This window comes from Lathyrus oleraceus, chromosome 5 (genome assembly GCF_024323335.1).
Source record: "Lathyrus oleraceus cultivar Zhongwan6 chromosome 5, CAAS_Psat_ZW6_1.0, whole genome shotgun sequence".
Taxonomy (NCBI): domain Eukaryota; kingdom Viridiplantae; phylum Streptophyta; class Magnoliopsida; order Fabales; family Fabaceae; genus Lathyrus; species Lathyrus oleraceus.
In genome coordinates, this window is record NC_066583.1 from 495698463 (window position 1) to 495715410 (window position 16948).

A 16948-nucleotide genomic window follows, 5' to 3' on the forward strand; every position below is an offset into this window, starting at 1 on the left:
TTCATAAAATGATCCATGTCCCATACCATGATCATCTCTCAATAATCACTTCAAATAAAATAAAACAATTAATGACATAAAGCATATCCAAATAAGTCACGAGTTCAATACCACTAATCTACCCAGTGTTACATGACCAGAGCATTGACTCATTACCTAAATTCAAACTAAATACGGAACTCTCCAGCTAATCTTGAGCGAGCTACCGTCCACCTACTCCAGCAATACTACTCTATAGTATCTGCACGATACCCATGTAAAGGTAACATTCAAACAGAAAGGGTGAGAATTCAAATCATTATGAAATAGCATAATAGGGCACAATGAATTAAAACAACAATTCAAGAATTCATCACACTTTGTATTATCACGTCAATAATATTAATCAACAATCATCTCACATATTTCAAACGTACATCGCATCCACATCAATACATGCATTCAATGATCACATAACTATAGACGACTCAATGCAAGACAATGTGACTCCATGCATGTGGTACCTCAATGTGAACTCAAAGTTTCACCGCTTTCCGATTCAATATCTAGAATCCAAGCCACGCTTCCGATCCGGACAAGACCAAAGCCCTACGTCTGTTTCCAATGAAGGATCACCGTTTAAATACTACGCCTAATCCCAATTAAGGATTAACGTCTGCTACGTCTGTTTCCAATGAAGGATCACCGCTTAAATACTACGCCTAATCCCAATTAAGGATTAACGTCTACTATGTCTGTTTCCAATGAAGGATCACCGCTTAAATACTACGCCTAATCCCAATTAAGGATTAACGTCTGCTACGTCTGTTTCCAATGAAGGATCACCGCTTAACCACTTCCACAATGAAGTCAACCATGCTATGAATGAATGCACACATACCAACACATATGCAATTAAGACCATCTATATACCGCCTTAACATCCCACATATCACCACGACTCACAATTGGTACATATACACATTCATCACAACACATCAATTACGATTACATATACACATCCATAACCATAAATCATTCACAATTCAGTAATGGTATACATACACATTCATACAATATATTATTCACCAATATAGGCCAATCATCAAATATGTACACATAAATTTCATTCCAAAACGCACACAATATTTAAATATCATTTTTTCACTTTTCAAACAGTGTTAATCGGTTAACGCCCTGGGTTAATCGGTTAACGCAAAACAGAATGCGCTTCTTGGAAATTTTTAACAGTGTTAACCGGTTAACGCCCTGGGTTAACCGGTTAACGCAAGACAGAATGTAATTTTTTTCCATATTATAACAGTGTTAACCGGTTAACGCCCTGGGTTAACCGGTTAACGCAAAACAGAATGTTGTTCCTGCGCTAACATGAAACAGAATGCAAATTTCCCCGTATTTTTCATCGTTGGAGGACTTCCGGACCTCCGATTTCGATTCCGTAAAAAGCTACACGTTCAGAAAATTATGACTCATCCAATTATATATTCATTCACAGTTTTAGCATAATTTAATCATCACAATCCAAGAGTATTTATCAAGACCTAATAATTCCAAACCATGCCAATTAAGGATTTCAACCTAAAACATGTTCCTACCCATTGACCCAATCATACTAACCCACAATGATAAGGATTTCCCCCCTTACCTTGTCAATTTGATGGAAACCTTGACTCCTCTCGTTTTTCCTCTCCTCTTTCTCTATTGCCTTCAGTGCTCAAGTGAATTCTAATTCTCACCTCCTTCACTCTTACTATTTATAATAGTATTCTAGTTGGGCTTAAATCATCTAATTTAATCACTAGGCCCAATAATACCTAATATTTAAATACCTCTATTTAAATTCAAATAATTAACCACTTACTAGTCATACCAATTTAATTAATATAATTATTTAACTATATGTCATATCAACTAATTAATTAATTACCACACTAATTAAATTAATTAATCCATTATTATACTACCTCACAACCGCTTAATTACTTAACACTCCAGATAATTAAATTAAAATATAATAAAAATAATATAATAATTAATTCCAAAAAATCTGGCTGTTACAACTCTCCCCCACTTAAAAGATTTTCGTCCTCGAAAATTCCTCAGACGAACAACTCTTGATACGATTCCCTCATCTTATCCTCGAGTTCCCAACCTGCCAATGGAAAATAAAACAAGTACGGACAATGTTCTCGCACACATGTCGCATACTAGGGAACAAACATAACTAAACAATGTTCTCGCACACATGTCGCATACTACGGACAATGTTCTCGCACACATGTCGCCTCAAAATTTGCCCTCATCTCTTGGGACTAGCTTAACATATTGCATAACATTTTTAGGTCATTAGGCATTGCATATTGCATATCATGTGGTTACATTGTGCAAGTCATCCTCTTAAGTCTTGATCAGAAGATAAGAGGTCATGGTGCAAGCTAGGGTTTCATTAGACTGGTTATTAATCATCTGAGGATGGAAGTCCAAATTAGGGTTTCATAGTTCTCGAAAGGAGATTGAGCTTCATCTTGGTGGGATTGATACATCATCATCATCATGGTCTTGATATCATCAAGTGTTGGATCAGATACCTTGGGATTAGGGTTTTGACCACTGGTCAACCCTAATCGGTTGCATTGGGCCAATTAGGGCATGGCAAGGAGATAGGGTCTATGATGGATATGGGGATCATTTCATGATTGTATTGAGCTTATGGAGGCTAGGATTTCATCCTTGAGCCATTTCATCAGAGGATTGGGGCTCAACTTGATCAGTGCATTGCCAAATTCATCTATCAGTTGAAAAAGTCAACTGTGGTCAACTGTGCTTGATTTTATGGATTTGGAGGTGGGAGAGAGTTGGATACACTTCATTCATGTTGAAATAAGTTTCATTTGACATTTCAAACATCAATAATGAAGAAAATAAAGTCAGGAGAGAAATTGCCAAAAATAGAAAGTGACTTGTAATGGAAGGTTTCCAAAAATGGAAAGTTTTTCACCACAAAATTACATGTCCAAAAAAGCTTCAAATGAAAATTTGTTCAACATGAAAGTTGTAGATCTTGCTCTCACCTTTTCAAAAAGTCCAAGAACTTGAAATTCCCATGTATGGTTGGCAAGTTATGGTCCATTCATTTTCCAAAAAGACCTATAATCAAAGTGGCATAACTTCCACATGGAATGTCCAAAATGGATGATCTTTTTATGAGCAAACTCCATTTCACATGTACTTTCATGGTGCATAATCAAAATTCATCAAAATTGGTCAATGCAAAAGGTCAATTTTCAAGTGCATCAATTAAAATCCAAGGGCAAAATGGTCCAATTTGAGAAATACATGGAATTTTGGAATGGGACTTTTTGCAACACTCTCCAAATGCAAATTGAAACTTGTTCCAACTGTCATGAGCTGTCATGGTGCAATATTTGGCAAGGCTATTTTTGACCTTTCACTTAAAGTGCATTAACATTAATCCAACTCATTTTTGTTAATTTGAGATTAAGAAGTGATTAAGGCATTGGTATAAATGATTAATCATAACAGAATGTTAATCACAATCACAATTCTCAAGAAATCTAACAACCTTTCCCTCCATTTTCTCTCAATTTCTCAAGAACTTCATCAAGCTTTTTGGATCCAAACTTCATCAAATCTTCACCAAATGGATTGATTCTTTTTGATTCATCTTCCACAAACCATAAGCTACATCTGTTTTGGTGAATCCATGCCATAACCTTGCTGAATCGCAACTGTTCAAAGTGAGCATAACAATGGTGATTTGATAATTCTTGCAATTGGAGCTGTTTTGGATCGAGCTAGCTATTCCATTCAATTTCCTATACCTCAATCATCATCTGTTTGGAGCTTTAGCATCTTGAAACCTCAAGATCAAGCACTGCCTTCATCATTAGGTATTTTTTCGAATCTCACCATTGCTTGCATTATTATAGGCATTTTATAGATCTTTGATTGTAGATGAACATGATGCTTGTGGTTTGTGAAATGATTGACTGTGGAGAGAGTTATTTCGATTTGAAGTTTGATGTGCTTAACTTTAATTGTTCGATCCCTTCGCTACAGTAGGAATTAGGGAATTTCAATTGTATATCCTTAATCTAGGAGGAAGGATGGTTCTATTGATTATAATTTTGTTGATTTTGGTTACGATTCATGGATCTTGATTTTCTGGAATTTTTGAGTGTTCTTGTACAAGAACACGATGAATAGTGGTGTTTGATCCAACATTTCGCCTGGCTGTTTCAAAATCGTGTTTGGCGCCAGCGTTAGCCTATCAGATCGCGCCATGCAGTCTGTTTGAAACGGCGCCATTTTGGCCGTGTGTTTAAAATTTACCATCGTGCCATTGCCAGATTTATTTAATTATTATTTCATTTGCTTTTTCTTTTGTTTTCCAATCTTGATATGTGATCTTCAAAAATTCATAGAGGCTTCAAAACTCATCCAAATTTTGTGGAATTTTTTGCATTGTTCTCGTGATGATGTGTAGAATTTAATGGTTATTTTTGTGGAATTTTTTGCACGTGTGGAAAATTAATTGACCTAGGGTTTGTTGAATGTGTCACATTTATGTATGTTTTGCCAAATCCTTCATGAAATGATGATACCTTTAAAGAAATGGATGAAAATTTTTGTGCTTGTTCTGGACTCATTGATGGTGATTTTCATGTAGAGTTTGTGATTTTTGGATACTTGGTTGATTAGATATGATTTTTTTGATTAGAGGTGTGACAATTTGTGTCACACCAAGCTAGGTCAACTTCATGATTTTATTTGCCTGGCTTAGGAATGTTGAATTGTTCCAATTTTTTGCATGAATGATCATTAATATGTCAAGATTACATGTGAATTTTGCTGGAACTTTTGATGGAGTTTTCTAATTGATTGATAATTTTCTTCTCTGTGTGCTCATTTTGTGACATTGTGTGACACATGTTGGTAATTCATTTGTGAAATACTCATATTGTATTGGATGAAGATGAAATTTGACATGTGGACTGTAGACACATTATAGGACATTGTGGTTTTGATCCCATTCATTTCTTAATTGTTGTCACTGTTTTATGATTTATGGAATTGGATGCTTGTTTGGATGCCTTGAATTAGCTTGTATAAATGTGTCTGGACTTCTTGATTTTCATTGACCTACTTTCTTTTGTCCAATTGAGCTGAAAATTGACATGCTATACATTGAATGTGTCCTGTTTAGGTGTGAATTTTTATGGAATTAATTGAATTGTTTTGGTATGCTTTTGATTGAGATAGTTCTGTTTGGTCTTTTGGAGTTGCAAATTGCATGATTGATGTTAAATTGTGCATAAAATGATAATGGTGATTGATATGAGCATGGGACCAATTGCATTGGCTTTTGATTTGTTTGAATGTGATTTTGGATAAATTTCACTTGCTGTTTTGATTTTTTCATCCCCCTTTGGACCCTAGGCTTGGCCTAGTGGTCTAGTTTCTCACATTTGGTTTGGATTTTCAGGTTGAAATGCAAAAGGCTTAAGGGAAAAAGTGCAAGTTGATTAAATTGAGTTTTGTTTGATGTTGTAAACTAACATTGGCTTTGTGTTGTAGGTTTGATGCTTGAGCTTGAGCTCATGGCTTGCACTTATGTGCATTAACTTGTGTTGTCTGTATAGATTGACTTTTGCTGTTTATTGTTGGTTTGTCTGAGTACTGATGATACTTGATTGATTTCAGGTACATTTAGTCGCTTACAGTTCTTTAAGAACTTGCTTGCTGTTGCTTGGTTTTTAAACCAATTGAGGTAGAATTTCTATTCTCCATGTAGTCTGGAAGACCTGGCCTGTTACTTGGCCAGGCAACTGTCTGAAGTCCTCCTTGAGAGGCGATGTTTGTGATTGTTTACTTTTGTGCCAAGCAGGTAAAGACCTCTATGAGGCAATTGGCAGATCATAGGGATATGCAATCTATCCCCCGCTATTCTGTTGAGTCGTCCCTCTGCTCACACCACTGTGTTGATGCATTGGGACATTAACCCAAGATCTTGTACTTTGTACAGTTGTGTCAGAGTCTTGAGCGTAGAAGGGTCCCTCCATTCTGGACCCACGCTCCTTTGTCTGAAGCTCTCCCTGGACAGGGATAAGAGCTGTGAAGTCTGATCTTCACTCACCTTTCATCAGCTTCACCTTAGCCCCTCAATGGCAAGGTTAAGAGCTACAACTACCTCTGTACAGATGACTTGCTTCGGCAGTCAAACCCTTTGTTTGAGCCCACTTCTGACTGGATATAGTGTGTGCTTTGTGAATATTTGTTTGCTCTGTTTGCTTGTATGCTTGTATGCTTGCTTTCTTCCTGGATAGGATTAGCTTGCAGCCGGTGCAAGTTAGGATAGAAACCTGAACATAGGGCAATGATGCATGATAACACTAGGCTCGAGTACAGCTCCCTGGTAGTGTGTCTCCCTTGGTTTCTGGCTAGAATTTCTTTCCCTTTCAGGGGAACTACATCGCCCTGATCCTCGTTCCAGACGAGGTATGTAGGCAGGAGACCGTGCGAGGTCTCTCCGGGCACCCTTTTCTTTTTTTGCGTGTGTTTTGTTTGCCAGCTATCAGGCTCGAGTTCCCGACTCCCTGTTAGTCTGTGTGTTCAGTTTCTTCTGACGTCTCAGCGTCTCTTCTTGCTTGCTTGATGACTTTTAGGTCCGAGTTCCCGACTCCCTATTAGTTTGTGTGTTCCTTTCCCTTTCGAGGGGAACTACATCGCCCTGATCCTCGTTCCAGACGAGGTATGTAGGCAGGAGACCGTGCGAGGTCTCTCCGGGCACTTTTTTTCTTTTTGTGTGCGTTTGCTTGTTAATCTTCTTGTGTGTCAGGATATGGACGTAAGCCCAGCGATTGGCTGTACGTATCCTGATTGTGTTTGTTTGGTTCGGAAGCCGATGTAAGTCCAGCAATTGGCATTCGGGTTCCAAGTTTGCCTGTGGGTGTGTGTGTCTTGTTTGGCGTGCGTGAGCCGAACTACGGCAGCTCTGATTCTCGTTCCAGACGAGATACGTAGGCATAGGATGCGACGTCCTATCGAGCTCTCTTCCTCTTAACCCCACCTGTGTTGTCTTCGGTGCGTGTGTGTGTGTGGTGTATTAGCAACCTTTTCTTTTCTTAGAACGTGGATCCCGTCGAGTACGACGGACGTGAGGGGTGCTAATACCTTCCCCTTGCGTAACCGACTCCCTTACCCTTTCTCTTTGGTCGCGAGACCATGCTTTTTCCAGGTTTCTCTGAGCGTTTCCTTTCCCTATTTTGGGATAAATAACGCGCAGTGGCGGCTCTGTGTTGTTTTTTGTTTCAGCCCGCCGGTTGTTTTTTCGCGGATGCGACAGCTGGCGACTCTGCTGGGGAATAACAAGATGTTGACCTGTGCTGGTCCATCTTCCCTAAGCAAGTCTCTCCTAGCATTCTAGGATAGTTTAGGTTGCTTGTTTTGTGTTATTTATTGCATTTATTATTCTGACCATATATATTTGCATAAATATTTGCATGCATCATACTATCATTCTGCCGTCCTCTGTGCAGGTGGTTCCTCTGTTGGGGTGGGTGTTCTGAGTGGGGCTAAAACCCAGGCCCGAGTATACACCTAGGATTAGTGTGGTCTCATGTTGTCTCCTTCATGTTAGGTCAACATGTGCCTGGCAACGTGATGCACCACAAGCCGGACGAGGTTCATTTGATAGTGCTTTCCTCTGTGGGGTACTCCACTTTGGTTGAGTTACTTCATTTGAGCTGTTGACTCTGGTGACCGATCATTTCCCGGATCTTTGGTTTAGACGATCTCAGGAGAGCTACAATGGCACACCCGAAAGGGCAAACCCATTGAGTATCTATGCCCGATTGTCGAGACCATTATCCTCCTTAGGATGACCTGATTAGAATTTACCTGTGAGGGGAGGGTGATTCTTTCAGATGCATGTTCAGATGGTGACTCAGATGGTGACTAATGGTTCCGTTGATCAGAGTCCTATTTATGAGTCGGATTTATGGTCATTTATTGCCGAGACGCCGGAGTGCTGTCCGTGTTATTTATTAGTGGGGATCCGTTTATTTCAGGATTCCCCGGGCCGATTCAAAGATTATTGGGTATCTACTCAGAGATTGTTTGGTGATGATGATGGTGTATCAGTCAGTTCCGTTTATTTCGGAACCTTTGAGTTGGATTGGTGGTTACATTTTCCTTCAGATGGTTGTGATCGGTTCAGAAATCAGGGTTGTGACTCAGAGCAACAGATGATCAGATGACTTGGAGGATGGCCCAGTGCATTGCATACATCTGCATCATTCTCATTTTGCATTCATCTGCACCAAACCTACGTCTAGCCATATGGGGAGTATTATGGATTGAGAATCTGGTTGAGAGACATCTGGATGTCAAAATGTTATTGGTGAAATATTATCTGTCTCGATGAAACCAGAATCAAAGGACAGAATCTTCCTCATATGGATAGACGTTGCATTCATGCATATTAACCTGTTTGCTGTTTTGTAGGTGTCGGGCTCTAACGTGCTTGACTGTTTCAGGAACCATTGCTCGCGCTCGTAGAGTTGTACCTTTGCACTCAACCCGTCCTCACAGATACTTCACAAGACGCAATACTCCCAGACTAATGGATCTCCCAAATACTGATATTCTCGAGCTGAAGGACAAGACGACTGAGCTGATCAACATCATGCAGGGTTTTGCAGTTGGTCAGAAAGCTCTGGCTGATAAGGTCGAGAAGCTCGAGCGAGCTTCAGCTGCTAACAGTGTTGTTAACCTGGATGGTGTCTCCAACCAGGGGCTCGGTGGATCCAGAGACGGTGAAAAAAGAGCAACCGTAGGTATGGTGAACAACAATGCTGGTGGATTTGGTGCTGCTACAGGTGGTGGGCCCGGTCTGGGGCATAATCTGAAGGATAGTCTGTTCCCGCCTTTCTTTGGGGTCGATGATGACAGGGAGGAGGACAGAGAGGCTGATCAGTTCTCTATGCTGAATGAGCCATTCGGTCAATATGGTGTTCAACCACCAAATAAAGAAATTCAGTTACTGGCAGAGAAGGTAAGGGCTCTGGAAAGCCATGCTACTCCGGGATTTGTCAACATGTCAAACATGGGGCTAGTTGAGGGGATTGTGATCCCACAGAAGTTCAAAGCGCCTGCATTTGACAAATACAATGGGAGTTCCTGTCCAGAAACTCACCTCCAAGCTTTCGTCCGCAAGATCTCTGCATATACAACAGATCAGAAGTTGTGGATGTACTTCTTCCAAGACAGTCTGTCTGGAGGATCCTTGGAATGGTATACCAAGCTGAAATCTGCTGACATCAAGAGCTGGCAGGATCTGGGAGATGCATTCTTTAAACAGTACCAGTTCAATGCTGACATGGCTCCGAGTCGTACCCAGCTGCAGGGTATGTCTCAGAAGTCAAGTGAAGGGTTTAAAGAGTACGCTCAGAGGTGGAGGGAGTTGGCTGCCAGAGTTCAACCTCCACTGGTGGACAGAGAGATGTCTGATCTCTTCATGGGTACCCTGCAGAGGGTTTTTGCTGAAAGGATGGTGGGTTGTCCCGTCACAAATTTTGCCGACATTGTGGTGGCTGGGGAGAGAATTGAGAGCTGGCTGAAGCTCGGGAAAATCCAGGGTGGCAATGCTTCGTCATCAGGATCGAAGAAGCCCTTCGGGAACGGTCAGCGTAAAAATGAGGGTGATACCAGTGCGGTCTACGCTCAAAGAGGACCCAGTAGGGATTGTTACTTCCAGCACACCGCTGCGGTAACTATTCCTGTTGACAATCAGCCTGCACAACAACAGCAGCAACCGCAACAGCAGCGTCAGCCATTCCAGCAGAGGCCTCAGAGGGCTGGATATCAAGTCAGGGGGAGGATGAATGATCGGCATTTTGACAGGCCGCCTGTGACCTACTCTTTCCTATTGAAGAAGTTGAAGGATCTGGGGTTGGTACAGTTGAGGACTTTGGCACCTTTGAGACCTGATCAAAGGCCAGCCAATTTCGATGAGAATGTCAAATGTGAATTCCATTCGGGTGCTCCCGGGCACAGTGTAGAGGACTGCAAAGCTTTTAAGCACGTAGTCCAAGACCTGGTGGATTCTAAAGCAATCAACTTTGCTCCATCTCCCAACGTGAATGCCAATCCCATGCCGGCACATGGTCAGGCAATAGTGAGTGCAATTGCTGAAGATTCGGATCACGCCTGTGAGATGGGGGAAGAGACTGACAGTGACTGTGAATTGGGGTCGTGGATAAAATCGTGCGTACCAGGAGACTGGAAGGCCTAAAAAAGATCATCACTGTCGCTCGTTTGGAAGAGTAATATTTCTTGTTTTTCAAGTTTATTTGCGTGAAAGCCATACGTGTTTCCCGATACGTAATGGTTCATTGTAAGGGCCACCTCATGTTTCATTTTGCAACATTTCTGCATCATAAATAAACGGATGTTTTTCAAATTAAAAGCGGTGTTCCCTGTTTTTCATTTATTTTTGCAGTTTAAAAATAAATAAAAATGGCAATGTTTATTTTCATTTTTCCCCTTTTGATTTGTCTCGTTCCGATATCGAAACAAAATAATTCTCCGGATCTCGTTGACAACAATTTGGTTACACCTCATATGACTTCGACAATCCGATCTATCATGCCAAAGAAGAAGGCGAAGAAGATTGTGATCTGCTGGAATTAGCCAGGTTGTCAAAACAAGAGGAGAAGGTGATTCAGCCGCACGAAGAGCGAGTTGAGATTGTTAACCTGTATACCGCCGAGGTCAGAAAGAAAATAATTGGGGCCGCTTCAGAGGCGAGTCGAGAGCAGAATGGTAGTCTTGTTGGAAAAGCATGTGGATACCTTCGCCTGGTCATGTCAGGATATGTCAGGGTCGGATACCGATGTCGTTGTGCACAAGCTGCCATGGAGAGAAGACTGTCCTCTAGAGAAGTAGAACGCCGATGCTACTTATCAGAGAGCCATGGTGACTTTGTTTCATGATATGATTCATCATGAAATTGAATGCTATGTTGATGACATGATAGCAAAGTCCCAGACAGAAGAGGGGCATCTGGTGGCTCTAGCCAAGTTGGTTAACTGGTTGAGACAATTCAAACCGAGGTTGAATTCATATAAGTGCACTATCAGAGTGCGGTCCGGTAAGATGTTGGGGTTCATTGTAAAAGAGGAATCGAGGTTGGTCCTGCAAAAAAAAAATGCCTGAACCGAGAATGGAAAGAGAGGTTCGTGGTTTCTTAGGTAGATCGAACTACATGTCATGGTTCACATCTCCTCTAACAGCCACGGGTGAACCCATATTCAAGATGGTGAAAAAAAAAGATCAAACGGTCAGGTGGAATAAAGATTGCCAAGGGGCATTGAAAAAATAAAAGAATAAGTTGCAGGAGCCTCTGATTCTGATGTTTCCCTAAGGAGCAATTGTTAATCTGGTACTTGACAGCCCTCGAGGGGTCTATGAGGTGTGTACTGGGGCAGCATGACGATTCTTGTCGAAAAGAGCATGCAATTTACCTTAGCAAAAAGTTTACCGACTGTGAAACAGTACATTCACTGTTCGAGAAAACTTGATGTACTTTGGCATAGGCTGCTCGCCGACTGAGACAGTATATGCTGGTTCATACCACTTTGTGGATTTCCAAGATGGATCCGATCAAGTATGGGTTTGAGAATCTAGCATTGACCGGACGGGTTGCATGAGTGCAAAAGAATATTGACTGATTGGTGAATGCTCTCAGAAAGCAATTGAGGGGAGTGTATTGTCTGATTACCTCGCCCAACAACCCGTGGAGGATTATCAACCGAGGAAGTTTGAGTTCCCTGATGAGGACATCTCGAGGTGCTCTGATCGAAAGATTGAGAGTAACCGATCCCGGAGGAGGGGCCTGACCCTGAATCCGAACGGATTCTGATGTCTGATGGGGGAGGTTAAGGTGAATAAGCTTTTGCTGCCCGGATAACGCTTGAAGGCACCGACGGTGTGATTGAGTATGAAGCTTGTATCCTGGGTATCGAACCTCAGTACATCTACTGGGGCAACACCTTTCCCATTGGTGTAAGGATGAAGCGTGCTTTTGACAAGAAGGTGCGACCTCGGGTATATCACGTGGGTGATATGGTGCTGAAAAGGATCCTTCCTCCTCAAAACGATCGTAGGGGCAAATGGACACCCAATTATGAAGGCCCGTTCGTGGTCAAGAAGGTTTTCTCTGGCGGAGCCTTGTTGTTAATGACCATGGATGGCGAGGATTTTCCATCCCCTGTGAATGCGGACGCAGTTAAAAAAATACTTCGTATAAAAAGACCCGCTGGACGAAAAGAATAAAATAGTCCAGGCAAAAATGGGCATCCCGGCGAACCAAAAAACAGAAAGAAAATGTTCGGGCAAAAATTAGGGATAAAATGAAAAATTGTACACCCGGCAAGTCGAAAACCTGAAAAGGCGACTTGGGCAAAAAAGGGTATCCCGGTGGACTGAAAACCCGAAAGGGCGGTCCAGGCAAAAGAGGGATTGAAACGAACAACTGCGTCTAACATGATCGTTTGCGCTTTGGTTAAAGCATCATGGATAATACCCGGTAGGGATCAGTTGGAATCGTCTTGTTCAGAAGACAGAAAGCATGGAGAGTCTGAGGACATATGGGGTGTAACCGAGTTGGAACTCAATGAGATCACGGTGTCACATTGCCATTAGGATAGATTTTTCCTTTTTTGCGCAATTACCTCTTTTCAGGAATTGCTTCATTTGTATTGCTCATTCTTGAGCCACACTTTTTTTTCAATCAATAAAATGCATATTCAGTCAAATAATTTTGTTTTTGTTTTTCATTACCGCTTTGATTGCAAAAACATCCAGATTGTTTGTGATAAAGAATCTTGCATTTTAAGACATACAGGTCCCTTCCAATGCATGCTTATAAGATTGAAAGCTTGAAATCTTATTCGGAAGGTTGAGTGACCCAAGTGTTGAAATCTTGACACGCCTGGGACACGGTTTTATCTAACGATCTGTTTTGCAGGAACTGTTAGATATTTTTCACTCACTTGCAGGTTGTGATGTTGAAGCTGTTGGAAAACAAATCCCCATGGAGTCCAATCAGGGACGAATGAATGTGAGGAGACGACGAGAGACGTCCGACGATCCTTGAATGATAATCAAGAAGACTCTTCAAAATCGGAAGATTGGAAAGTCTGTAGAAATTCCCCGCAGGGTCCAATCAGGGACGAATGAATGGATAGAGAAGCAGTGCAGAGACGTAGAGACGTCCGACGACCCTTGGAATTAATCAAGAATACTCTTCAAAGTCGGAAGATTGAAAAATCTGTATAAATCCCAGGAGTTCGATCTTCGTCGAGCGCGGAGCGGTTGGGAATATAAGATGATGGAGCAGAAAAGGTCCAGACGAGTCTGGGAATTCTCAAAAGTGGAAAGCCGATACGAGATTGGGAGGTGGATACCATGGTTCGACAAGTTGACGGGTGTTCTGTACCAACTTTTCTCATTTCCCCAGCTATATCCCCAAGCAGAATTAGAGGACTAACTCCCCAGCAGATCCAAGGTCTATGGTTCCCCTAGCAGGGTTAGGATGGTTATCCCCGGCAGGTTGAAAACGGTGTTTCCTCAGAAGCCAGGCCCGAAGGTTGCTATCCCCGAGTGGAGCGGGTTTCAATGAAATATATCTCCAGCAGTGTTCATCCTACCAGTGGATTGGATGAGTTTCCGTAGCAGACTGATATCTGCATCCCCAGCTGGGTTGATTCCATCTATGGATTGCATGGGTTGTCCCCAGCGGAGTGGCATTCGCTTCCCTAGCAGGGTCAGGATGGTTATCCCCAGCAGGTGTCAGATCGATGCTTCCCCAGACACCCGACCTGAAGGTGGCTGTTTCCCGGCAGAGTATCTGTGAGCATTTCCCCGGTGAAGTCGCCGGGTATCTGTGAGGGTTCTCCAAAGCAGAGTCGGGATTGATATCCCCAGCAAGTCAAAAATTGTTGTATCCCCACGGAGTGTTGGTGGTTCTTATCCCCAGCTGTTTCCCGAGCGGATTGGGTGCAAAGGAGGTTCTTCCCTAGCAAGGGTTACCTTTTCCCAGCAGCATCAGTGCTATTCCATAGCGGGGTGGAGATCGGAGTATTGACGAGTTCCTCAAAGGAGTGTCTCGTGCTCCCCAGCAGAATCCCTTGAGGGGGACGTTTTTATGCATTCATCATGAAAAAAATAGCATAGCATGTTGCATAGAAAAATAATAAATCGCGTAGCATTTCCATAATTGTGGAGCATTACGCAGAAAGAGTCATGCATCATATTGCAAGCATAAGCTAGTCTCAAGCCGTGGTTATCGTTTGAGAAGTGGTTTGCCCAAAGGTGAAGAGGTGTTACTCTGAGGAGTTTAGCATCGTGGTTTTAATCAAAGGTATTCCCCAGTAGTGCGATATTGGAGGAATTTTTCCGTCAAGCAGAGATGGAAAGGTGACGCGATCAGCGCGACTCAAGCCGTGGTTACCGCTTGAAGGTTTGGTTTCACCAGATGGTGAAGATGTTACTCTGAGGAGTTTAGCATCATGACGTCAGATCAGCAATGTTCCCCAGTAGTGCGATATTGGAGGAAATTTTCCTATCGAGCAGAGATGGAAATAACATCAAAGGATGTTACGCGATCAGCGCAATTCCGGGGTTCAAATGGAGAAAGGGAAATGTGGAGACATTTTCTGGAGAGCGGGGTTCACACGGAGAAAGGGAGATGTTGCGGCATTTTCTGGAGATCGAGGTTCACAATGGCGATCGCAAGATATCGTCAGGCGACTGGGGTTCAAATGGAGAAAAGGAGACACGAGGTGTTTTCTGGAGATTGGGGTTCATTATTTTGGCAAACAGTATCGGGGTTCAAATGCGGTGATCGGGGATCATTTGCGCAAAAGGAAATTTTGGGGTTCAAGAAAATAAAAAAAAAAAAAAAGAAGAAAAATTGCGGGGTTCAAGAAAAGCATAAAAAGAAAGAGATAATAATCCCTAGCGGATAAGTGGTGTTCAGGCCAAGGTTATCCCTGCGTTACCATTTATTTTGGTATCCAGGTCGACGTTGCTGTTTCGGTGATTAGGCCGACTTTTCCGTACCAGACGGATTTTTCAGAAGATTGTGTTTCTTTGCCGATTCTGACAGGCATTGCTATTTATTTTCCCATCAGAGTGCAAATTGTTCGTCTGTTCTTGGTATTCAATCACTCTTCATTCTGATCATCTGAAAGCCGAGGCTGTTCATATCGACAGGTTCACAGTGGATTGAATAGGGGCAGCTGTAACACCTCAAAATTTGCCCTCCTCTCTTGGGACTAGCTTAACATATTGCATAACATTTTTAGGTCATTAGGCATTGCATATTGCATATCATGTGGTTACATTGTGCAAGTCATCCTCTTAAGTCTTGATCAGAAGATAAGAGGTCATGGTGCAAGCTAGGGTTTCATTGGACTGGTTATTAATCATCTGAGGATGGAAGTCCAAATTAGGGTTTCATAGTTCTCGAAAGGAGATTGAGCTTCATCTTGGTGGGATTGATACATCATCATCATCATGGTCTTGATATCATCAATTGTTGGATCAGATACCTTGGGATTAGGGTTTTGACCACTGGTCAACCCTAATCGGTTGCATTGGGCCAATTAGGGCATGGCAAGGAGATGGGGTCTATGATGGATATGGGGATCATTTCATGATTGTATTGAGCTTATGGAGGCTAGGATTTCATCCTTGAGCCATTTCATCAGAGGATTGGGGCTCAACTTGATCAGTGCATTGCCAAATTCATCTATCAGTTGAAAAAGTCAACTGTGGTCAACTGTGCTTGATTTTATGGATTTGGAGGTGGGAGAGAGTTGGATACACTTCATTCATGTTGAAATAAGTTTCATTTGACATTTCAAACATCAATAATGAAGAAAATAAAGTCAGGAGAGAAATTGCCAAAAATAGAAAGTGACTTGTAATGGAAGGTTTCCAAAAATGGAAAGTTTTTCACCACAAAATTACATGTCCAAAAAAGCTTCAAATGAAAATTTGTTCAACATAAAAGTTGTAGATCTTTCTCTCACCTTTTCAAAAAGTCCAAGAACTTGAAATTCCCATGTATGGTTGGCAAGTTATGGTCCATTCATTTTCCAAAAAGACCTATAATCAAAGTGGCATAACTTCCACATGGAATGTCCAAAATGGATGATCTTTTTATGAGCAAACTCCATTTCACATGTACTTTCATGGTGCATAATCAAAATTCATCAAAAATGGTCAATGCAAAAGGTCAATTTTCAAGTGCATCAATTAAAATCCAAGGGCAAAATGGTCCAATTTGAGAAATACATGGAATTTTGGAATGGGACTTTTTGCAACACTCTCCAAATGCAAATTGAAACTTGTTCCAACTGTCATGAGCTGTCATGGTGCAATATTTGGCAAGGCTATTTTTGACCTTTCACTTAAAGTGCATTAACATTAATCCAACTCATTTTTGTTAATTTGAGATTAAGAAGTGATTAAGGCATTGGTATAAATGATTAATCATAACAGAATGTTAATCACAATCATAATTCTCAAGAAATCTAACAACCTTTCCCTCCATTTTCTCTCAATTTCTCAAGAACTTCATCAAGCTTTTTGGATCCAAACTTCATCAAATCTTCACCAAATGGATTGATTCTTTTTGATTCATCTTCCACAAACCATAAGCTACATCTGTTTTGGTGAATCCATGCCATAACCTTGCTGAATCGCAACTGTTCAAAGTGAGCATAACAATGGTGATTTGATAATTCTTGCAATTGGAGCTGTTTTGGATCGAGCTAGCTATTCCATTCAATTTCCTATACCTCAATCATCATCTGTTTGGAGCTTTAGCATCTTGAAACCTCAAGATCAAGCACTG